Source organism: Cyanistes caeruleus, chromosome 5, assembly GCF_971803275.1.
Source record: "Cyanistes caeruleus chromosome 5, bCyaCae1.hap1.1, whole genome shotgun sequence".
Classification (NCBI taxonomy): domain Eukaryota; kingdom Metazoa; phylum Chordata; class Aves; order Passeriformes; family Paridae; genus Cyanistes; species Cyanistes caeruleus.
In genome coordinates, this window is record NC_141705.1 from 79,635,291 (window position 1) to 79,659,856 (window position 24,566).

Genomic DNA, 24,566 nt, shown 5'->3' on the forward strand with positions numbered 1-24,566 from the left:
TGCCACAGCTATGATCTGGTCTTTTTACAGCCTTGTCATGTTTAGCAAAGGCCTTTGTCCACCTGTGTCTTCAAAGAACGAAAAAGCAATGTCAGATACATATTATTCTACAAAGCACTTATATACATGAATGAATGATTTAATTCACTTTTTTACTATCATGACAGTTCAGTTCTAAATACCAGCTAACTGCAGTTCAGTTTTCCTGACAGGATTTTATTGGATAAAGGTAGTTGTTTTGTAATCCCCTTCATCTCAAAAAAAAGAGAAAAAAATCCATTTACTTCAAATTTCCCCTAACAGATGAGGAGGTACCATGCTGAAGAAGCACACTGGTCCAAATGCACTTAGAAGCTGTATAAAACACAAAGCTGTATTTTTAATATGGGAAGCTATAAATGTAAAGCCCTACAAAACCTTCAGCAGTATTTGCTCATGGAGCTACTTAAAACAGTCCTAACAGACAACATTTGTGTCAAGTCCAGTCCTACAATCCTATTGATAGCAATGACACCTTCTGAAAGGAAAAGGTAAAAATAGTTGCCAAAGTCTATATTTCAGTATAAAATTACCAATGAGTTATAACTTCATCATATTTTCTGGGAATAAAACAAAGTAAAACCTTTCCTTGTAACTGACATAATGCTGGAAAAGTATTCCTCACAGCAAAGCAGCAACATGCAGGCATTCTAGATCAAACCCTTTGACCAAGTACTATCCCATTTGAACCACAAAGCATAAAATGGAGTCCTCAAACCTGTGGAACACCTCCAGCAGGTGGCACACCGTGTCGTACTTACTCACCCATCGTGCTTCTCACAATGCCAAACACAGAGTTACTACCTGACTTAAAAGGAAGAACAAAGTCCCATGCTGTGAGATAAAGTTGACTAAAGCAACTACGAAACACTGAAAAATAAAAGAGCTTTGTAAAATCCTTACAAATGAAACCAGGATCTGCTGACACGCCTCCTCATTATTTATCACTGCTGTTGGAAGGTCTTAAAATAAGCCATTAAAACCAACATAGCACTGGAATTATAATGAATTGCAGACTAGACTCAAAACAGTGCTAAACAATTGCTCCTGCAAGAAACTCTAGTGACCACTACAAGGTTCTCATGACGGAGATGTTCTTTCTTGGAGTGAGGAACAAGTTTAAAAAGCGAAAAAAACAGATTAGGGAGGTAGGAAGGAAGCAAACTGCTTTCCCAATTATCTCTGTCAAGGCTAGTTATCGCAAAAAAGGCTCTTCTTAAATATAGAAAGCATGTGGGAAGTCGAGAAGTGTAAGGTTTTAGTAAGTCTGAAGGTTGCATAATTGAATTTGATAAACTGACATTTTCCTAGGAAGTTTTAAGATTTCAGAAGATAAATACATAATAAAAATAAATCTAGTTCAGCAGCTTTTTCTCTACAAAATTATATGCCTTCACTTCAGGAAGAAAAAAAAAATATTCATTTCTCCTGCCTTTCAGAGTACAATCAGTACTCCCTTTCCTGTTTATACTCTTCCTCCCTACTTTCAAAATTTATGTGAGAAAGACAAGGCAATATTAGAATATGGAAAATATCTCTTCATGTAATTGATGGTTCTGCCAACAGAAATGAAATGTAGTGACTGGACAATGGGGAATGGCTTCAAACTGACAGAGAGGCAAGCATTAGATTGGCTACTAGGAAGAAATTGTTCCCTGCGAGGCCAATGAGCGCAGGGAACACAGAGAAGCTGTGGCTGCCCCATCTCTAGATGTGGCCAAAGGCAGGTTGGATGGGGCTCTGAGCAAGCTGGGATAGAGGAAGGCATCCCTGCCCAGGACAGGGATTAGAATGAGATGATCTTTAGGGTCCCTTCCAAAACAAACTGTTCTATCAATTCACATGAATTTCATTAATCTGGTGTGATCCTATAGAGGCACACCAGAATTGTACTTTTCTACAAGCTTCAGGTCTACCCTATCAAGAAAGAATAATAGAGACAAATACCACACACCACCAAGAAGCCAAAGGACACTTTCTGCAGTACCTGGATAGCTTCACAATGATATCCCTCATTTCTGACTCTTTAAAGCACAATATTATCCCATTTCCACAGCAAAAGTACTGAGAACTTCCAGTTCATTCAAAGCAGTTTCTATCACTTCACATTGATTTTAAAAAAAAATAAATCTTAAATAAGATGATGGATTACTAATTCCTGTCTCTTAGGTATCTGCTGGTAAAAGAAACAGACTTCAGTCTATGTTTGTCTATTCTTTGTCATTGCTGCCACTTTAAAGAATCCTGGATGCCAACTTTTAAGGATCAGGGCCAGGACTGTGCATAGCCATTTCAAAATGTTCCCAGTGTTTTGATCCTGAAGTGGCAAAGAAAGACATTACACTCCTGTAATCTGGGTACACCTGAGCCCAGAGATCTCATCTGCCCTGGCTCTGAGGTAGCCCAGTAGCCTCTTGAGAGTGAGCTGACCAACCCAGAGGCTGGTCAGAGCAAAGTCAGATTTCTCACTTTTTACTTCTCAGGCAGCAGTCTGGAGACTAACACAAAGTTTCTGTCAAATTTCACTTTTCCAGTGAGAGCACAAGCCTGTATAGAGGAAATGATGATGAGTAGCCAGAAACTGAAAAGTATTAATTTGAAAGTGAAAAGCCCCATACTTTTCTGTATTACAAATGCAGATGAGCTTTTCAAATCCGCACAGAAGCTTTAAATTCCAAAGCTGAAATTTCAAAAGGAGTTTGTTGGGAAATGAGTACTAAACCTCAGAACCTCAATTAGTGTTTAGTCACGCAACTCTCTATGAAGCCAACAAAAATCCTACCCTGAAAGCTGTTTTTATTTCTCACCTCAACAGAAATAGTCTATTCACAATGACACAGATTGAATAATTAGTCAAAGCTACAGAATTCAGAGCTGTTGGCTCTCATGGATGGGTTACATCACATACTTGGGCTGTAGGCTGCCTTTAGGCAACATGCAAAACTTTTTCTCCACTCTGAATAAATAAGCAACACAGTATATCTGGAAAAAAACTGGCCTTGCCAGTGGTGCAGCTCAGAACTAATTTGCTCATCAACAGAGATTTGAGGCTGTCCCCTCCATAATTTCAGTTCACAGAATGTGATGTGAAATCGTGACTGACTATACTAGCACAAAGAGCCACAGGTACAACACAGGTGACTTTATTAAAGAACAACAGACACCCAGGAAAACACTTGGAACCATGTCACCCATTTGTCAGTAACTAGCAGACAAGGACAATGAAGGACAGCGTTTGGCCATTTAAGCACTGGGACCTTGAAGACACAGTCCAGGACTTGAAAGCTGCCCAACCCATCACTCAGCAGAAGTGTGAAGAAAATCAAGAATTGCAGTCACCTGCAGTTCCCCATCTCACCTAAAAAATGCCTCATCAGACCTCTCACACAAAAATAATTTTGTGCCAGGCTTATTCATTCACCAGGACTTTACAGCATACAGGATCCATCCCATCTGCATTTAGCCACCTGTGCCTATGAAAGCCACTTGTTTTTTTGTCTCCTTAGGTCTGTAGTGGCTAGAGATGATCATGGGAGAGTTCAAATCCTCAGTGACTGTAAAAACAACTAGAACTTAACAGCTTTTACCTCTGGTTAAATGATCAAGTTAGCAGACATAAATGCTTACACAAGTAAAACAAAAGCAGGCTGACAATTCTAGGGAATTTTCCAGCTTGACAGAGCACCTGAGCTACAGTGATATAAATGAAATCCATTGCAATTTGATAGATCAAGCCCATATTTTTTCACTGGTAGAGCTAAGAACAAAGCTATTCTTTTCTACTCACAAATGCATCTGACCTCTAGAAACCATTACCCATTGTACAAAAACAGCTGTATGTGTGACTTCTCTCAGGGCTGTCACTTTGATTTCTTAGAGAAGCATGTTTTCACCTAAGGAAAGAAGGAAGGATCGAAGCAGTTTTGCAGTCTCTCTAGCAGTCTCCCTATTTAGCTGCCAGCATTCCTCAGTTATGTTCCCCACTTTATCTCTGGGCAATATCAAACTCGCATTAATAAGCCACAACAATCATAGCTGCAAACCCTTACACACTGTTACAGGTCAGCTACAGAGATGGGAGCTTTTTGTAGTGCTAATGAAGGGCTTTGGGAGGTTGCATTCCTTGAATGCAAACTCCCATTTCTTTCCCAACTTTCCTGAACAAGAAACCAAGTAAGAATCAGCTCCCCATCCTGAGCCTAGAGTCACACTTTAATCCCCCTTATTAGCCACGTTCAGTGTTGAGTAACTGCACTGATACAAATGCAGTTACTTCAGAGCCGTAACACAGTAGTGGACTCCAGCCTCATGACTTTTGTTTTAAATCATTTCATTTTAAATCATGTCAAAGAAAAAAGAAATAAGAAAATAACCATCAAGTTGTGTATTTTCATGACTATGACTCAGTTTGTTTCATATGTTTTAATTGGGAAAAAAGACAGTGCACAGCACAATTCCTGGCATCAACTGGCACTGCTCAGTTTCTCTCTAAAACCGAGCAGAGCTGGAAATCCTTCCTTATTCTATTCTCCTCCAACAAGAATGGGTTGGCTCAGCAAATATTTTAGCACTTCAGCTCTCTGAAAAGATTTGATACTAATTGCTGTTACACAGCTGGTGTCAAGAAGGAAAGTTAAGCAAAGCATCTCCTCCTGAGTCCATGTTTGCCACACCATTCACGTGTTGTGTTAAAAACATTTTCCTAATGCCTCTCTCATGCTGTGCTGGCACTCTCAGAAGACAAGAGGCAAACTCCCAGCGTGACACAACTATTCCTTACCTTTTACTTGACAAAGTCTAAGCAGTCAACTTGGCACTTTTGATTTCTCCTATCTGCAGGCTATAGAATACACACAAAGCACCATTCGTCTCTCCTAAAAACCTGGTAGCCACAAGTGCAGGATGTCTGCCTGTAATTCTCCCACTTCTCCTGTGATTGTGGTAGCACAGTGAGAATCTGTAAGAGCCAAGAAAGACAAAGGCTTCCATCAAAGCTTACAAGGGAAAATTGAAAACCAACTGACTTGTGGGGTAGAATTATAAGCAACTAAAACTATATTTTAGGTACCAAAGTCCCTAGGTTTTATTCTGGGGTTTGGGGTTTTTTTCAGTAGGAGGAAATACACTACAAACCCACACTATCTGCACAGGGAGACAAAGGCTACATCAGAGTTATTCTTTTCCATTTAATGTTTTCTTAAGTGCTTTCTTTCTAGCAATTTACCCAGATATCAGTGGTTGGAAACTCTGACCAAAAACCTGGACAAACTGTCTTGTCAACTCAAGAGTTGACAAACATCTCTTAAGAGATGTCAAGTGGTCCAATGACAGTCACAGAACTTTGCCATCCGAGCTGGATTTTTATTTTCTTTAGGTTGTTTTACACATTAGATGATGCATCTTCCACTGAATCAGTGTCTCAGAAATATGTCTGGAATGCTAGAGACTTAACAACAAATTCTTCTTTAAGAAGCACATCATCTGAAGCTAAAACACCTCAGAGGTTATGCAGCAAACTATTACAGAATGGGGTATGAGGCAAAAAATATTTATTTTCATTTTATTTTACAATAAAGAACCATAAATATGAAGTCTTATTTCTTATGCTACTCGCAGAAAAACCCAAAGTAAAGGAAAAAACAAAACCAAATTCAGGTCCTGTTGCATTTGAACTATACTAAGAGCAAACAGATACCTTTTCCACCAGGTAAAAAAAAAAAAAAAATAACATCCCCATGTCACACAAACAGCACTACAAAACAGTGAGAAGCTCTTCTGTGACTGTGCTGTGAAGACAACACAAGTCAGAGGCTCCTCAGTGATGAACTGAACTCCAACAGATTTAACCTAGCAAATACATTTACCACAGAGTTATTTACCTGAGCAGCTTCCTGTGTGAGTTTTGCATGTTTCTACTTAAACTTATCTCTCTATTCCACAGTGGTACAATAGTGCTAAAAGAAAAAAATCCCATGAAGGACTGTTTCCGTGGTTACTCAATTTATCCTCAAATCAGTGTGAACCAAGGAACAGCAAAAGTAGATTTGGGTCTCCAATGTTCCTCCAAGAAAAACATCATTTAAAAACATGATTGACCTGGAAGTCTTCCAGGACAAGTAGAAATTATAATGTGCACCTTGATAACTAAAAATGTTAATAAACATTAAATCCTCTTTGTTATCATCAGCTTACCCCTTCTTTATTGGGAAACACAGTGACAGCAGTGTCCCACTGACACAGGTCCATCCTCATGTGGCAGCCAGCAGTAATGGAGGGGGATCCTGTCCTTTGCCTGGATTCTGCCATTTCTCTAACCAAACCCAACAAGCCGCCCCAATGCGATCCTCACCAAGTCCTTTCAGGATGTGAGAACAGCAAGCTTCAAATATATTCCTTCTGCAAAGGAACAAGATCACAGGGAAAGAACACCTTTTGCTGTTCTTGTGTTCTCAAAGCATTTGGTACAGAATCCATTTCAAAATCATTTGAAAACAACTCAGAAAAGTTCACAAATAGAAGACAACTTTAAACTTCCAATGCTCTCTTTTTCCTGCTGTGAGGATATCACAAGGCAGATCTCTCCTGGAGCTTACAGGACCGGCTCCCATCCCAGCTCCGTCACCCGCTGATAAGACTACAAAGAACTCTGATCCTCCTTTTTTCTAACTACAATAATCCAAAGCACTAAAATCCCAAGCGCAGTGAAACCCACTGAGGTATTCCAAGGAAGCAATAACCGCAAGAGTTCCTGAGCTTACAGAGATTTTGTCTCTTCACCTCTTCTTCCCTTCCCTGCTATTCTGTATCTATTCCAGGTAGTAAAAGCTTTCCAGAATATAGAAAGGGTTAAATAAAAAGGGGAGGAAAAAGGAGTTAAAAAACCTCCCACCTTTTCAAAAATCATGACAGGGAGTTGAAATAAGAGAACCTGTCAGGGCCAAATATCAGTAGTGTAATGCAGTTACAGCAACATCAGAACTGTTGTTTGTAACACTTGGATTCTTGGCATGGATTACATTCACACAGCTTCTCTTTTATTCACAGTTGGAATAGTTCAGATAGCAATGCTTAAGAAGTTTTTGGGTTATTATGTCCTTATGTCTTCCCCATACATCCAACTCCAAGGTGTGTGTGAGGGATTTCAGTTAGCTTTATTGCAGCCTTGAGGAAAATCTGAATTAGGGCTCCGTAGCGGTGGTTAACATGCAGCTGCTGCTCACTGCTGCCACCTCATGGCAACAGGCACAATCCAAACACTCAGCAAAACGCAAAGGAATTTTCTTATTTCCCCGATTTTACAGGTGTTCACCGCCTTGTAAAGCTGGGTTTCTCACCCACATGCAAGCTTCCATTCTAAAAAATTTATTAACCATAAAGGCCTATCAAGAGGAGATGAAGTGCCAATGAATTTTCCACTTTTCTCTTCCCACAGAACTTAACGTTTGGCAAGCACAAAGACAAATTCTTGAAAACAACTAAACACACACAAATTATGTTACGGTAGCCCGGAGAGAGAAGCTTGCTGCTGCTTTTCACATCTCTAATAACATTAAGGGAATTCCCCTTTGGGGAGAGGGCTCAGCACCTGTCAACAAACTGTGACATGGGAAATGGAAATTCAGTGAGGGAGCCCATTTAATATTAAAATAAGGAAAAGACACATGCCAGGATTTGAATATTACTTACTTAAAGAAATGTTTCTTCGACAAATCAAAATGAAGCGAGAATGTTTTCAGAGCACAGCTTTTCTGCAACTTGCTTTTCAGTTTTTACTCATTCCAAACATGAACTTTGTGAGGTCCAGCCCGGATCCCCACAGTAAAGCAAAATATATACTTTGCAAAAGAAAGTGGAAAACACAAGGAGGTAACTGCAGATATTGGAAGATAAAATAGGAAAAACACAAATAATAATTTTTACTTTAAAACACAGCCCAGTAAAAATTTAAGGAGTGACACGGCAAGCTCCAAATGTAAAGATTTACTGGTCAGTTCATGAAGTTGCAGAAATGCACAGGGAAACGAAGAAGAAAAGGAGAAGGACCCAAAGACAGAGTAATCAGCAAAGGAACTGAGTAACAATCTTTGGTGGTTTTCCTTCAGAAAAGCAGGCTGCAAGGTCACAGTAAGGGGAATGTGATTAACAGCCTAAAATGCACTGGCAAGATCACCAATGTATTTGAGCACAGACAAGGACAAGGTCTGAGAAAGATCTGAATTAAGTAAAACAAGATGTAAAAATGACCTGGACACAATCAGACAGCCCTAGGAAGATAAGCAGAAAACAAGTGCGGTCCTTCACGCCAGGGAGTCCATTTGCTGCTACACTCTAGGTCAGCTGCAGCTACGGACAGACACAAATTATTACCTCGTTAAGAATTAATATTTAAGTGCTGGCTCTAAGTGCACAGAATGGGCACTGTTGCTCACCAGATGCCACAGATGCTATAAACTCTACAGTGAGATAAATGGTGCTGTGTCTGAGGCTCCCTGACATTTTCTGTAGGCAGAATTTCCATAGGTAACGCCCAGTTCCTGCACTTTATTGACTCAAGCCAGTGGCATGCTTCCACATTTTGGGGTTGCCAGTACAGTCCGCTGAGGTGCTCCACTGATGTCATCTCTACATACAAACAAGAACTGCTTTCTTCCAGAACAGCAAAACCAAGAGCAGCAATTCCAGCACTACCATAAAACAGAACTGCACAATACACATCACAGCTCCATAGACGAATTCATCATTTGCTCTTCAATTTGTGACTGTCATGTAAACCTAGCTGGTAAAGAGGTAATTATTTTTATATCACTGCCTTGAAGATACTGATTACTGTCACTTATTAAGTTGTTTTGCTATTCCTTTTGCTCTTCCTTGTAGATGATGAAGAGCTCTAGAGTTTTCTGCAAGCCAGGCTCCCCAGGCTGCACCATCTCAGCAGCTGCTGCTGCCAGATCCACGTCCTGGCACCATTAGAACACGACCACAGCAGGATTATTGGGTTCCTACAGTACAACCTCCCTCTGATTTAGTGAGTCAGGCTAGCAGCTCATATGTTCAGCTTTCTATATTAGCTGAGGTGCAATTATGCAACAGATAAAGTCCCCTTTAATGCAAATGTCATCTCTTTATGATGCTATATGTGTGTTCATTAGAACTCTTGGTGTCTGTAATGTTTTATGAGTGTTATATCTCCAGGTTCTCAAGGAGAAGTGATAAAGTCATAAAAATTCTGGTATTTGCTTCCTTCTTCTCACCTTTCATCTTCTATTTACATGAGGTTGCACTAATGCTGTCAATTATCCAAGCATCATTTGGTTTTGGGAAGATGTACTTTTCCTACTTACTGCTTAGATAAGAGAAATGCTCTGAGCTGTATAACTTCAATTCTTTACAGCATGCGTGCAAAGAGAGAGAGGTTATTGCTGAATTTTAGGACAGTCCTGATTTTATTTATGACTTCAGTATCGCTTTTCATTTTCATTTTTAGTGATAATGACTTGCTGTCTTTGATATGAATTTTCAAGGTCCTTTATGAACTCTTCCTTGCTACGGTGTCTTAGGTAGATTAAAAAAAACCAAACCTCTCCATGCTTTACAAATAAAGCTACCAATTAAAGTCTCATACAAGCTTGGATGAAAGGAACTTATTTCAACTAATTCACAGGGAATATAAGCACTGGACAAAACATAATGAAGCTGTGCTTTTTCAGTTGTAGAAATTTCCTTCCTACTGATGCCCTGCTGTAACACACGGTCACCTGGACCAGCAAAGAGCTTTGACTATAGACCAGCACTGATTCAACCACAGCTAACACACCAAGAGGCATCAACAAATAAAAAAGTGCCTGAATTACTTCACAGAAAGACCCCACCAATGCATTGGATGCAATTTTTTAGATGACCAAGAAAACTGCTTTCCTTAAAAGCAATTCCAGTTCTTGTTTATATCTAAGTATATACAAGCTCTGGGCACGGGTTGTGATGTTGTCAGTCACCTAACATCCAGCAATATGTTCACAGTCTCCACCCCTTCACCAAATAATGTTTCCATATAGTTTTACTAGGGTTATAAAATATTTCAACTTTCAATACATTTAAGACTCGCTGAACTGTAGACAACCTGTCCTTTACTTGGATTCAAGTATCTTTTCCTGCTGCAGCTCAAATTATTAAAATTCCACAGGGACTAAATTCAATACTCAATAAAATGAGAAAAAAATTCATCTATAAAAACTGCCTTAACTGGCTCTTGTCAAAAGTGTCATAAAAAGTTCATGATATATTGTCAATGGGACTTAAATGTTCTACAGGGACACATTATATTAATGTTTCATCTTGTCTCTCCACAGAAATGGCAGATTTTTAGTTGTTCTTGTTGCTACTGGTTGGTTTTTTAAATGTCAATGACAACAAAGCCAGAACCAGTACTAATCCTCCTTAGTATGAAATGGTATCATCCCGGAATAAATGGAAGTAGAAACAATAGTTCCAAAGGCTTCTTTCTACTAAGATAATTACCAAAACTGCTGAAATCTGGTACTTATTTATGAAATAGCCATCTCAAATAATAAAAGTGTAACTTGTTTCCAACAGAGCCTAAATTCGGCAGGACTCCAAAGACTATTAAAAGCAGCCAAGGAAAGAATAGTAGGGAAGGATTCCGATTCCTTGGAGCATCGTGCCAAGCGAACGTGTTTTGGGACCGCTGTCCCCATGGGGAATCCCAGGAGCCTGAACTGAGGATCTGTTCTCAAAGCACAAGAGGAAGAATGAAGATGCTGGGACTGATCCCGAGTCCCTCACTTGGTGGCTGGGATCAGACAGTGCCAGGAGCAGTTTGCTCTCCTATCACCAGGTCCCTCTGCACAGAGCCCATCCCTGCCCTGAAGTACTCAGTCATCCCTGCAGCAAACCTCGCCAGGCTCCAGCCTCAGGAACACCCACTCTGTGCTCAGAGATGCCCAAGGACTCCAATGCTTGGATCCCCAAGTCAATAGGGATCCCAGACACTCACACACCTGGAATGCATCCCTGAGGTACGTGCCACACAGACAAAATCTGAAAGAAACTCAAGACTAAAAGTGGTAATAAACAGCTACTAGGATTTTAAGAAGCCATCAAAAACATCAGTCAGATAATTTGAGATATTTCTATTAGGAAATAATCATGCAGCTTTTGTTTTTCAGCATTATTAAGCACCTACCTCACAACCTTGAAAAATCTTACTCAAAATCATGAAATCCCTTTATGAAACAGGAATAACCACTGGTTCTACATTCCAACCCAGACTGAAGCAATTAGTGTAGGACTTCAGTAGTACACATTTCCACTGTAATAATAATTTATGTACCTATCTTCTATTAAACTTACTACGGTGAAGAGGTTGCAGGAATTACTACAAAAATGAACAACAAAACCCCTCCAAGTTAGAGCTTGATAATTTGTCTTGTCATCTGTATCGCTGTCATCCACATTGAAAAACACTTTAGAAAATGAACTAATCAACTTTCCTCTCCAGAGCACTAAGTATGAAGTACACATATAAAGAAAAAAATTCATAATGTATTCATGTGCCAGCTCAACTAGAAACATCAAGGATCTTTGTGTTGTGTTTCTTCCATCCTCCCCAGTCATCAGTTTTTTTGACACAGAAGGTGACCCTTAGCAAATAGCACAAAACCCGCAAATTATTATAATAAGCCAGGTCAAACAGCAAAAGGGGAACAATTCAGACTTCTTAATTTGTGTTCCTTTCTCATATAGCCGTCATTGGGTTCATCACCTTCAGGTTCTCCACAGAAGCAGACAACAAAAAAAAGCCAAGGAAAAGCAGGGTGTTTTCTCAGGGAGAAACCAGGGCACCCTTCTCACAATCTCATGCCTTTTCTAACAGGCATTCCTGTGTTTCTTTCTCCCCTTGGAGTGTGAGAAGTTTCCTGAAAGGAAGCGAGTGCCAGTAGCTGCCGCTGCCAAGAAAGAGAACGGCACCAGGGGAGAGCTGAGAGCAGCACAGGACCAGCTCACAGAGAGGAATACACCCTAAAAACCTGTGGGGAATCAAAAGGATATGGGAGCCAGCTATGGGTGCTTTTGGTTTGCATCATGGGGCAATCCTGAACAGAAAACTGAAATGCAGCAACATCATTCTGACTACAAGTATTTCCTGCAACAGTACTGGGCTTTTTATATATTTAGTAGTCTTGACTTCACAAACCCACAAAAACGAAAAAAGAGACACAGAATTGTATTCAAACCTATCAGAATATATACCATCCATATTATATTCTAACTGGAGTAGCTTGGCCTGAATATTAGTAATAATCTTGCTTATTAAGCACCTCTGTATCTTCAAGCCATGTTTGCTCACAGACCAGCCAAAACACATTTTTAATGCTGACTCTACTCCCCACAGTATCTCAGTGTTCACCCTCTTCCCAGTGATGCCTTTCTGGGCACTGAGGGTTGTGGTTTAAATAAGACCAAACAGATTCTCTAGCTCTACCAGGGAGTACATGGGAAAGGTTGTTTTTGGGGGGCCGTGGAGATGGAGTTTTTTTGGTCTACTGTTTTTCCTGAGGTAAATTTTTAATTAAATGTCAAATCCAGCTTGGCACTGGAAACACACTGTATGACTTTTATTTGAGGAAAATCTGTCAGCTTGTCTCTTCCCCTGTCAAACTCCCATCTGCTCTACAGAGATTAGTCTGGGCCATGGATCACCATTTGGCAGGGTTTTGTTCTGTGCACAGCTCAATAATACACAACGCAGGGCACAAAAAATGACCACCTACGTTTTGGAGTTACCGTTCCCAAAGTACTTGAGGGTATTTCAGCAATTTTCTATGCCACTAAATTACAAGAAATGTAAAATACTGCTTAGCTTTAGAGCAAAGGCACAAAGAGCAAATCCGTTCACATCTGCCAACTCTTTGACCAATTTCCACTATTGGCTGAACTCCATTTAAACCAAACCCTGCTCTTCCCAGAAGTGGCATTTCTATACTCCGGTGGCCTAGCAGAACAAGGTTTTAAAAGCTAGTGCTCCTGGTTTTCTTGAAAACTACTGACTCCACTGCACAGCCTCAAGGAAATCACTCAACTTAATCATCAAGTCTCAGTTTTCATTCCGCTAAATGGTTATTGTTTTGCACCAACACCTTAACTGCCTTAGGATCCAGCTACTTAAACTTATTCCTAGCTGCACACTTGCATGAATTTGATTTGTTTTGCTACTAGGTTTTGGTAAGACCTTAATTATCTGCTTGAACTTTTCCCTTTGTCTAATTTATCTACTGCTCTGATCAGTTCTACATCCTCTCTCACACGGCTTACAGAAATTATATACCTAACTTGGAGACCAGAAGAAAACTCGGTCCCAGCTCCGTGTTGCAGTAACAGGAGCTATCCTGAATGGATTACTGAAATAGCTGCATGCTGTATCAATATCTGTACAGCTTGTCTCCACTTGGCTATAGATCTTTCTGCCAGAACATATTAAGGTTTAACACCTCTCTGATCCACTGGCTGTTTCTCCCCTCCAAAGACCAGAAGCCAGGATCAAGTGAAGACCCTTTAATAATCTCACATCACAGCTTGTGGCTCAGGGAAGGCACCTTTGAAGGTTTTGACATGAATAAGAGAAACACAACAGGGCCAGCTTTTGTGAGAGAAAATGGAGTCTAATCCACTGCCAGCTTCTTCACGTGGGCTGAGCTAATTAAGACCACTTTAAGGCCAGTAAATTCACCGTAAAGAGAAGAATCCTGCTTTATGCACAGGAGTCTGTCAGCACATTCTGTACACCACCGAAGAGCTGAGATAACAGAAGGTACATTTGCTTCAAGATCCAGGTGTAACTAGGCCATACAAATTCATCCTTAAGCCCCAGCTTTGCACGGAGGTGTTCACCAAAGATCAGGATAAACACCAAAGTAACGGGTACAAAAGTGGAGCTCGTAGCAATTGCATGTTGTTACTGGAACTCTCCCCGTTAAAATGTGGGTATGCTACCTCGAAAGGAGCATTCACAAATAATCAAAACAGCTGTTTGATTGTTAGTTTTGTTGGGAAGTGGAAATACCTCAGCAGAATTACTACTCCAGTAATGCATTATTTAAAAGAACAAATTAAAGTAGTATATGAACTGTATTTCATAGTCCAAAATAATATTCAAGAAATAAATTTCAGACAAACTACAGGACAGGAAAACTGTTAAGAAAAAGTGAAAAGAACTTTAAAGTGGGTTAAGTATACACAGATGCATATATTTACTGAATGACTAGAAGTCAAGAACAAGCAAGCACCTCTACCTCAGAAAATGGACTCAAACTGCCATTCCAGAACCTACTCTGCATGAGGGTTCATTTAGATCCAGAGTTAAATTCCATGCATGGCAACATCCATTTTAATGTAGGAACTGCATTATGAATGCCAATGTACCTTACACAATACCATGACTACCCAGCCCTTCCCAAGGAAGTTTACTGTGCTCAAAATGAATACAAAGGTAAGGACATTTTCATACTTGACAATTTCCTAATTAGTCTCCAAAGTTGAATTCAAACTTCATTTAAACACCTGACTTCTCTGGCACTAAGCAGACACCACAATAAGCAACGTATCTTACAACAGCAGACCTCTACTTTAGGGTTATTGCTCTAACTATTATTTTCAAATACTGACTCTAATTTTGTGTGTTGGGCAGACCATAAGCCATGTGTTAAAAAAACAAAGCATCTCACATGCTTTTCATTAACATTCACAGTAAATTTCTCCCAAATGCAGATTGATACTAAAAAAAAATAACCATAAAAGACAGCTGGTTATTCTTTGCATTAGATGTGTACTTTTCTAATCTTCTGTTTATTTGCTCCTCTAACTCCAAGTTTTCTACCCTGAAAAAGTTGGCAAAAATTAGGATCTAGATACTGCCAAATTGCATTCTCCCTGTAATTAATCTGCCTTCTTAGAAGTCCTTAACATGTGCAGACAACACACATATGTGAAAAATCAGTTAAACTTATTTCAGAAAATGTCCACGTGAAGATAGTCAATTTTTTAACATGAAGAACTCCAGCTAGCTTACCACACCAATCACTCCTGCACATTTACTGAGAAAGAACCAAACTCATGAAGGAATGCAGACCTCTTCATCCAGACTTGGTATTTCTCAAAATACCCAGTGACCTCTGAAGTAACAGAAAGCTTCCATGCTGTTTGGCATTAAAATCATACCTGCAGGACATTTACATATGCTGACAGCCTCTACCCCGAGATGCTGAGAAGGAAAGTTGTAGCTTGTAAAAGCTTCAAAAAATCCCAGTGTCACACTGGGCATCCCATTGATTATGCTAGACATTTTTAAAAAAGGGCATAACATCAAAAGCAGAAGAAATCATCTGCCATAAGTAATGCGCCTCACATTGCAGTCCACATTCAGGTCAAATGTATTCTGTTGTTAGGGCACACATCATCTCGAGCATTCCCAGCAGTCACTCTTGCACTGCATGAATAAAAATACCCAGGCTCCACTTAAAATACGGGTAAGAAGATGTTCTTTGCACTTACCAAAGGGGTGCAGTGTGGGGAGAAAACACTATTTCCTTGGAACAAGTACACTGCCTCCGAGCAGTGGGTTTAGTCCAGGAGTGAGAACCCCATGTTCTGCGGCAGCTCTTCGCGCCCCTCGTGTCCTCTCAGCAGACCCGAAATCCCGCCGTGGCCTGGAGTACCGGAGTGCACTACACAAAGTACCAGCTCATTCAAAAAACACCATTACACCAACCCAGCTCGTTGCTTCAGACTGAATTCAAGGATTTACCTGGCACCTAACCTTGAACCTTTTCGTGTCCTTACACAGAAATTACGAATCAAAGATTCCTCTCCCAGATTTCAATGCCAATAAATCAATTTTCTGTAGGTATTTATTATCAGCACAGAAAAAAATGAGGTTAAGTAGCCTGGCCATGTACCTCTGTGCATCCAATCTACAAAGCTGAGCGCTTTTAGCTCTTATTTCAAATTTCATGACAAAGTAAAGATGTTTTCCTTATTCCAGTAACATATTGCCTCTTCCCCCCTCATTTTAAATTTTCTGGGTAAAAGGAACTTTCCAAGTCTGCATTAGTCCTATTGTATTCCTCCCTCCACTGCAGACTTATTTTACTCCCTTTTTTTGCACAGGGAATTGCTTCCCCCTAGCTCAAACTGAAGGGGATATTGGGAAAGTTCTACAGCAAAATGTAATGATTTTTTTCATCTTGAGGTTAATTTTCTTGGTTGGTTTCTACTATAGGCTTTACAAATATTGCTGGATTTCTTCAGGTTTAATCTCAGACCCTGGTAATATTAAGTCACAGCAGTTTTTTTTAAAAATACTTCTGCACCCAGAATGGATTCAGCACACCATAATGAAAACGGCTGGCCAGCTATTTGTAGGTGCTTGTTTTGAGTTCAATAAAAATAACTGTACTGTGATAAAACATGAGACTCCTTGCAGGACTGAGTATAAAGCTTTTATTTTCAGGATTTCAGAAAGAATCTTAAATAAACTCTACACAATCTTGGTAGCTATTAAGCTGTGATTATCCACCCACCCTTTTTCAGTCACAGCAGGATACTACCTGTTAAATTCCTGCTGTCTGAGTGACCTGCACGTCCCCCGAGACTTACGGCTGTTAACAAGATGGCTCTTGCATTTCACTTTCTAAGTAAGTGTTTCCAAGCAATTCCCATGGTAAAGAGAGAATGAGGATCAAGACTAAAACAACAAAAGCTTGCTTACTGCCTGTGAGCAGTGGAAGACAGAACGCTTTCAGCCTTGTCACCACATATCTTGTGCTTCTAAATGCTGCCCTGATCCATTTTGAAGTGCACTGCCCAGAACCGAGAAGAAAACCATGTGTTTTCAGAGACAGAACGGAGAGGTTTTCCATGTCTGAGGGAACACTTCAAACACTGCACAAAAGATGAGTGAAGGAAAGCAAATGCCCCCAGGACGACTTCATGCCTCTCCTCCCCACCAAAGCCAACAGCACTCGAAAGAGCGTTCCCATTTCAGTGGAGACTAACAACACGGGTTCTGGCTCTTCTGATCGAAGCACTGCTGTTTTCAATAGAATTTTTCAGGGTACTGAAGGGCTTTTTCTGAAGGGTTTATTCTTTCAAGGGGGATAATTATTTTCCGTGACCCTCTGAGTTTCTGGATCAGGACTCATTTCAAGTAGCAGAGTGATAGACCACTTCTAGGATTATTCCAGAGGTGTTATGCTTTGGTGGTGATAACTCTACCCTCTAATAGAAATACTTCTTTGTTTTGGAAATGGGGTTTGTCTACTATGGGTAACTGACTGGATGTGAATTTGGACATGAAAGGAGGGAATAATTTAAATTACAAATTTTAGACAAAGCTTTGAGTTCCTGATTTGTATTTGCAAGGTAGCACTCTACTAATTTTTCTTATTCTCCAAGCTGAGAGGTTCTTTTCATCACTTCTTCAAACTCCTCGTTGTGGATCCAAATCTTAAGAATGCTCATACTGCCATTAACTTTTTTATTTTTTGTTTTTTAAACATCACTAACAGAATTTCAAAAGATGCTTTACTAGAGGATTCACACAAGGTACTTAAGTCTCTTGAAACTTAGGAACCTTAGATTCTCAGGGGAGGATAATGCACCAGTGTCACATCCAGCTGGATTTATTAGCAAGCTCATTATCTTAAGGCTTGGAATAAAATACTAAATAGTCATGTTGGATTCCTGGCCATGAGATGCTAATGTATGAAGGTGAACTGTGCATTCCCTCTCCAATCCTGCTAATCTCAGGCCCTCCCTGCGGCTTTAACACATGATGAGATTCAATAGCAGAAGAATTGCCTGCGAATCCCATTTTAATCAAATAATTCATGGAATATCCAGACTTTGATGATCCTTGTGGGTCTTTACTAAGTCCAACTCTATGAAACAAGAGATTAATTTTTTTAAAAATAAATATCACAAAATAAGATGTACAAGAACGAAGCCATCCCATACAAGCACCGCTCCTGGACATCATTACCATCTACCTTTAAGCAAACACCAGAAAAAGGAGCAAAAGGGTAGAAAAATCCTAAGGCTCTGCGTGAGGCTAAAAAGGAAAACTGGAACCACCTCTGCCCCTGGGCCCAGTATGAGGCTTAAGTTTTGCTCCTAAGATATCCAAGGACATTTAAAGGTGAAATTCTTGCATGTAAACCACCAAGAGTTTTCATTTGAACTGTCTGTAAGATGCATTCCTAGTACAATATGCCTTTTAATCTTGCCTATTTTTGGGATAGAAGACTGCTTTACTGCATGCCCACCCAATACAGATCTGTATCTGGCATGGCAGACTGTCATAAACATTCTCTGAACTTCAAGGATGATCTAATGGTCTGTGTCTGCCCACACAGAAATGAAATACTGCTCCAGAGCCATTAGTACAGGGACATATTTGGCAAATGATGGCTAAGCAGAGGGAGGACATGAGTCTGAAAACTCACAGATCGATGCAGATAAAGAATTTAGTGTTCTATATGCAGTAATAGCAAAAATAAGAAAAGGAACAGAGTGTCACATCAAAGAAAAATATTTTGACAGACCGTGGAGAAATTTTCCAGGGAGATTTCCAATTGAAATGTCACTGCTTTTAAAGTGAATGTAGGAAAGCATTAGGAGACACTCTGAGAAAGTAAAAACTCTTGACTTTGTGAGAAGTACCAACCACTCACAACTTCTTGAGCTGAGGGTAAAACACAGACACCAGAACAAACCCACAAAGGCACCTCTGCACCATGCCCTCCAAATCCAAAGCCTTCCTTGTGCTTACAGCAAAGGAAGGGCAAACTGGCACTCTCACGTATCTGCAAACAGCTCCTCGAGTGCTTGCTCAACATACTCCAACACCTCATAGTCAATTCCTCTAAGGACAGAAAACTGATGTAACAGCAGAGTCCAAAAATACCAAAACTCAATCTTTCATTTGACATTCTAACAGAAATGCTCCCTTGTGTAACCACAAGGCACTCCTGAGACTTGTATTCCCATTAGCTATTTTATTCTACAGAAGAGAAGTATCAAGTTGTATTAAGATATTAAATTCCTTCCTTGTAAAACTTCCACTGGTAGCATTATCTCAGGGTATTTCTGAACGGTTTTGCTGGCCTGACCTTAGAGAAGGACCCTCCTTACTTAGCACAAGTCCATAATAATCACTTGAAATCATGATTTGCTGTTCCTCCCTAACTATTACTTTATTCAGTTTCCATCTGGAGTGCAGTACCTTGCCATGGTAGATAGAAATAAGCAATACAGGACATGGCTAAATTTTTGCTGTGCACTTACACTACTAAGTAGGAATACATTTACACAATTACATACAGAAATAAGAACACACATGCAACCAGTTTTTGGTTTATGTTAAACTATTGCCATCTTTTCAAAGATCAATGTCTCCCCTAATTACACAGCCTACAGTTTATATGGGACTATTTCCCCTGAAACTTCAAAGAGCACTGATCAATTGATACACAGGGAAGTTTGAGTATTTACCATCACCTTATGTAATGGAAGTCCACCATCCCAGTATTTTGACCCTCTACAAAACAAATAACTACAACAGAACAGTTTCAGGGAGACAAAGCTTCTCTGCCTGCTATTTGTGTGTCTGTGTTGCACAGCCTTGAGAAATAAGGTGAGCCACTGGAATTCAACATCTGGGCTGTTGTCACCCCATCTCTAGCTGGCTATGTGTGCTACCAATAACATCCCTGAGATTTCCTCTCCAGGATGTCCCAGGAGCATCACATCTGTCACACAGCATTTTCTTTTCTTAGATCCGCACTGAACAGAGCACAATTAACACACAAAGGACAGACAGAGGGTGAAAGCTTTTCATAGATTTCTCACTGTACCCAAATCTGTCCCTACCCTTGAGCAGAACTGTGACTCCAGGAGAAAGAATAAGAGTAACAGGAGTAGCGGAAGAGTGGGCTTCAAAACCTGGGTAGAATAGTTTTATGGAGAATTTCTATATCCATACATCTGTATTCAAGCCTGTGACAAGGATGTGTCCCTCTTGATCCTTTCCAAGAGATTTCAAGGTATGTTTTAAAGGCTTGTAAATAACTTCATTAATAAATCTTCTCAATCCAGTACATTTATACTTCCAGGATTATACCAGAAAAAATATCCATCAACACTTCAGGCTCAAGTTTTCAATCTGCACATGACATGTGAAGAATGAATCTTTAAAAACTCTTAACATCTTGCCTTTCATTATCTCATCTGCAGGAACAAAATTTGTGTAAAACCAGAGTGATCTTGTGGTCAAAAGTTCAGGCTTTTCTTCCAGATTCTGTGAAGAAGTTGCTTGAAAATTCCAAGTACTCATACAGATATGTTGGGAAACCCTGCCTATTCATCTGGGTTTAGTTTTCTTTTAACATCAAGCAATATGGTTGCCATTACTGTATAAATTTGAAATTATGCAACATAAAAGGAGGTTTTTCAAAGCAGCTAGAAGAATGAGCCAATAAAATCCACTAATGTCAAAAGGAATAAGACATACAAGAGAGTCATGAAAATATCTGAAACAAAATAACAAAAGGAAACATTTGATTTTAGGAAGAAAAACATCCCACTCAAATTTTTAAATATACTGTTGTCTTCAACCAAGTTTTATGGTTATAACAATACATCAAAACTAATAAAATAAACCCACAAATATAATGTATCCAATGTACAGCTGATCGGAATAAATCCCATAGTAAAATAAAAGCATTAATCTTGAAAATTTGTTCCTTCCCTGCTGTTACTTCTGCAAGTTTCAGGCCACACATATAATACATCTATAAACTGTAAATTAAAACTCACAACTAACTTATAATCATAGTTTAATCTCTGTTACTTTAAAAGATTAATGAGTCTAAAAAAGCTTTTAACAAGAAGAAAATGCAAATCCTCTGTTGCAATAGAAGCAAAATCCAGGCCTGAAAACTTTGGCTGGGGGTGGTTGATTTATTCTGGATAAGCCAGAGACATCTTTCCAATGTATCCCTTGATACAGCTAAATATTATTGCACAAGCTACAATAATATATGCATTACTGTCCCTTCACTCGGCTCCCAAGGCTCATACTGCTATTCAACTCTGCCACTTGGCATGCTAATAAGAGTCCAGAAAATGATAATTACCCTCAGGGACTACATTCAAAAGCTGCCCTTTCCATTAAAGAGGCTCCTTCATAGCCCAGGTTAGTTCACATTTGAAAGGAAACCTTATGCCATTTGCCAGACTCCTGAAACTTCCAAAACAGCATTATTTGATTAACAACCTTTACTTTTAATTGCTGTTGATTCCTAAGTCCAGAGTAAATCAAATCACAAAACATCAACAGTGTAATTCTAAAAATAACAGAATTAAAGGAACAACTGCTATTTGTTCAGAGGAAGACTGGAATGCTGGAATGCTAAATATACTTTAAATATTCAAACAAGTATGAACAGTGGAAAGCTGCCAAGTTGGATTCTAAAAATATAACCCAGGTAAGGCTAACCTTTGATCCTGCTCTCTCTAACCTGACCATATCCCCATCAAAAACAGCATTAACAGCAAAAAAAATTATTTGTAACAGAAACCCTGAAGATGACAGCAAAAAGCACTCTCAAGAAGCAGCACAATCAACCCCCATCTACTTGTCAGCATCCATGGGACTTAAGAAGTCAGGTTATACCATCTCATAGCTACAAATCATTTGCATTTGTGAGACAAGTTCATTGTGGGGATTTTTCCCCAGGACAAACATAACCCAGACAAGTTGCAGTCATCTTAAATTGACTTTTAATTATACAATTACAGGTACTTATCTTGTGGAATTCTCAGCCTTTTGATTCTGACACCGGCAAATTTCTAATTCTGCACAGACAGCACCAGAAATGACCACATCACAAATAAATGCTCAACATTTTTTGAAATATTTAGTATTTGTCCTTAAACTTAAAAAGCTTTGCAGACTCACTATTACTCCCCAAAATACCACTAGTTATCAAAATAATCAAATGTAATTTGAAATCAAAGTAGACAGATCAGTGCTTTTATTTAAAAAACTATAATAAATCAGGTTTTCAATGCTCATTTGTAGATGATAAAGCACCACAAGCATCACAGAGGTGACTAATGATTACTGAGCACATTAGCTTGGTCAAGTGGGTTATTCAGTTGTTGTCATCTATCATCCTTTATCTCCCTCAAAATAGAATGACTTAATCTTTCATCTCTCATAGCCTCCCCTTAAGTTAATCAACTGTAATCAAAATGCAGACCATAAAACACAACAGACTAAAAATCAAATCAACGCTAATATCTCTCTCAAAGTAAAAGATGCTGTTAGGAACATCTTGTCTCCTTCTAATCTGATTTTCTTCTGAAGCACAGGCAAAATGTACTAAATGATAAATGTGTGAGAAATACAGAGTAAAGGTGCTCATGGGGAAGGCCTGTAGTAGGTTGGCTTAGGCAAACAAATACAAGCTGCCATGACAAGAGAGTAAAATTTGTGAAATAATGTCCAGAAAGCACAGTTTTTTCACGTAGAGATGAAGCAGGATATCAGTTATTGATAGGGTCTCGTTATGCCTTTAGAGTATTTTACTGTTTTCATGAAATCAACAGGTAAACAAACACATGCTAATGTAGATGGCCACAGGACAAATGACATTTGTTTCCAAAGTCAGCGATTCCATGTCTGGCCTTCCACAGGATGGACCCTTGTCTTCATCTGTATTCCATTCTCCTTTTGTTTGGCAAATTCCTCCCTGTGCTCACTCCTCTGCCCTTTGTGTGCCTCATGAACTTCCTAGGCTTCTCCTTCTTAATACTTCATTCTCTGAAACCACTGAGAACACGCACAGCTGAAGAAAAAGAACCCTCTCATTTGCAACAGGGATTTTTTTTTTCCTGCATTCTTATGCAATTTCATCAAAAGGCCACTTACGCTTTGAGGTATTAGACCAAGCTCAGCAGGAAGCCACACCAGAAAGCAGAACCTGTTCTTATCTAGGGCTGTGTAAAATCCAAAGATTTGTTTTCTTATGATACTTGTCCTGAATTAAACCCACAAGGCAGAGGCAGATAAACCTCTAAGGCAATCTCTTCCATCTGAATGACCATTCAAACTGCATTCACATTGCAAAACCTTTCCTAATAACTCCTTTCTGTTTCTGGTTTCTGTTCCATCTCAACAACATCCTAGTCCTCCATAATAGGTTAGGAAGTTTGCTGCTGTTCTTTGTTTAACTATGCTGGTAAACATCAGAAGCAGGATGCTCAGTTTGAATTCTATGCTAGTATTTAACTAAAACTGTATTCCTCCGCTTTAGACAGCACTTAGCTGTAATGCTCCTAATGTGCTCTGTCATTACTGGGTTCATTACCTCCTCAACTGCTGAAGTTTCAAAGTCAAGTCTGCAGGAGAAGAGCCTTGCCAACCACTGCAGCTTGTGCCACAAGTAAAACCAGAACAACTCACGGACCATGAGCTGAACTTGGGAGCAGGGGGAGCTGACAGCCAGAGAACCTGAGACACAGAAAGCACCATTAAGGCAGAGTTTTAATGACAAAGGTTAAAGAGCCTCATAAGGCTCTAACATTTCCAAATAATGTGCAGCAACTGAAGGATGAGTTTTCCCAGTGGGACTTGAGGGTAACTGAGCTGGAAACATCTGAACGACCTGATGATGTGGTCACTGTGGGGAGTTCTGATTCACCTGGAGGTCTTTAAACAGCATAAAGGACATAGGTGAGTCAAGAAAAAGCAAAGCGCTTTAGGAAGCACCTTAGTTTCAGTGGCTACTTAGTTTCAGAGGACTACTGCCAGGCTGATTTTGCAAAGGGGTATTAGTTCCTAGTACCTGCCAAAAGTTGAATGGACAGCCTGACCAAGTGAAAAAATGTTAATACACACATAAAATAATCAATTATAAACATTGCTGGTTTTAGCTGGTTTATTTATTTGGACTTTTTGATCACACCATTAATAAACCACTTAAAATTCTGGTAAAGATTCCCATACACCAAACGACATATAACTGGATCTGTAAGTCCTATTTTGCCATAATTTCTCTTCTGAATAATTTTCTTATGAAGACTCTGAAATCACCATAATCATCTCAGCATTCACTTTACATTTGTTTTCGCTTTGCATGTTTATCTCCATATAATTTTGCATGTGCCTCTAAAAAAAAAATTACCATGACAATCAGTTTTTGAATCTGAATATAGATCATTGACTCAATTCTTCCATTTAACTAATGCTTTATTTTGATTCAAAAAAAATGTTAAGTTTCATTCTGTTGCGCATATGCTGTCAGCACAAGCTCTCGTACCAAGCAAACATCTGTCAGGACCATAGGGATTTTACTATTATCCACCACTTCCTTGTTACTGTATGGTCAATACTATGACAAGAAATCTCTCAATAAATATGCAGTGGGGAGATAAATTGCCAGAAAGTTGGG

At 39.4% G+C, this 24,566-nt stretch overlaps 1 protein-coding gene across 15 annotated transcripts in view; it reads right to left on the minus strand.

The window, feature by feature from the left end:
- The window catches only part of LOC111929010 (bifunctional heparan sulfate N-deacetylase/N-sulfotransferase 3), a 255,816-nt gene that overhangs the window by 160,265 nt on the left and 70,985 nt on the right, over positions 1-24,566 (minus strand). Inside the window, exons 1-2 of one of the 15 annotated variants that reach the window (XM_086888066.1) lie at positions 5,919-9,373; positions 4,820-4,996 (exon numbers count right to left, since the gene is read on the minus strand). The exons of the other annotated variants lie outside the window; for them this stretch is intronic. The gene's annotated coding sequence lies outside the window, so the exon portion shown is untranslated. Of the gene's footprint in view, positions 1-4,819; positions 4,997-5,918; positions 9,374-24,566 lie in introns of those variants that run through there. 15 annotated transcript variants of the gene reach the window in all.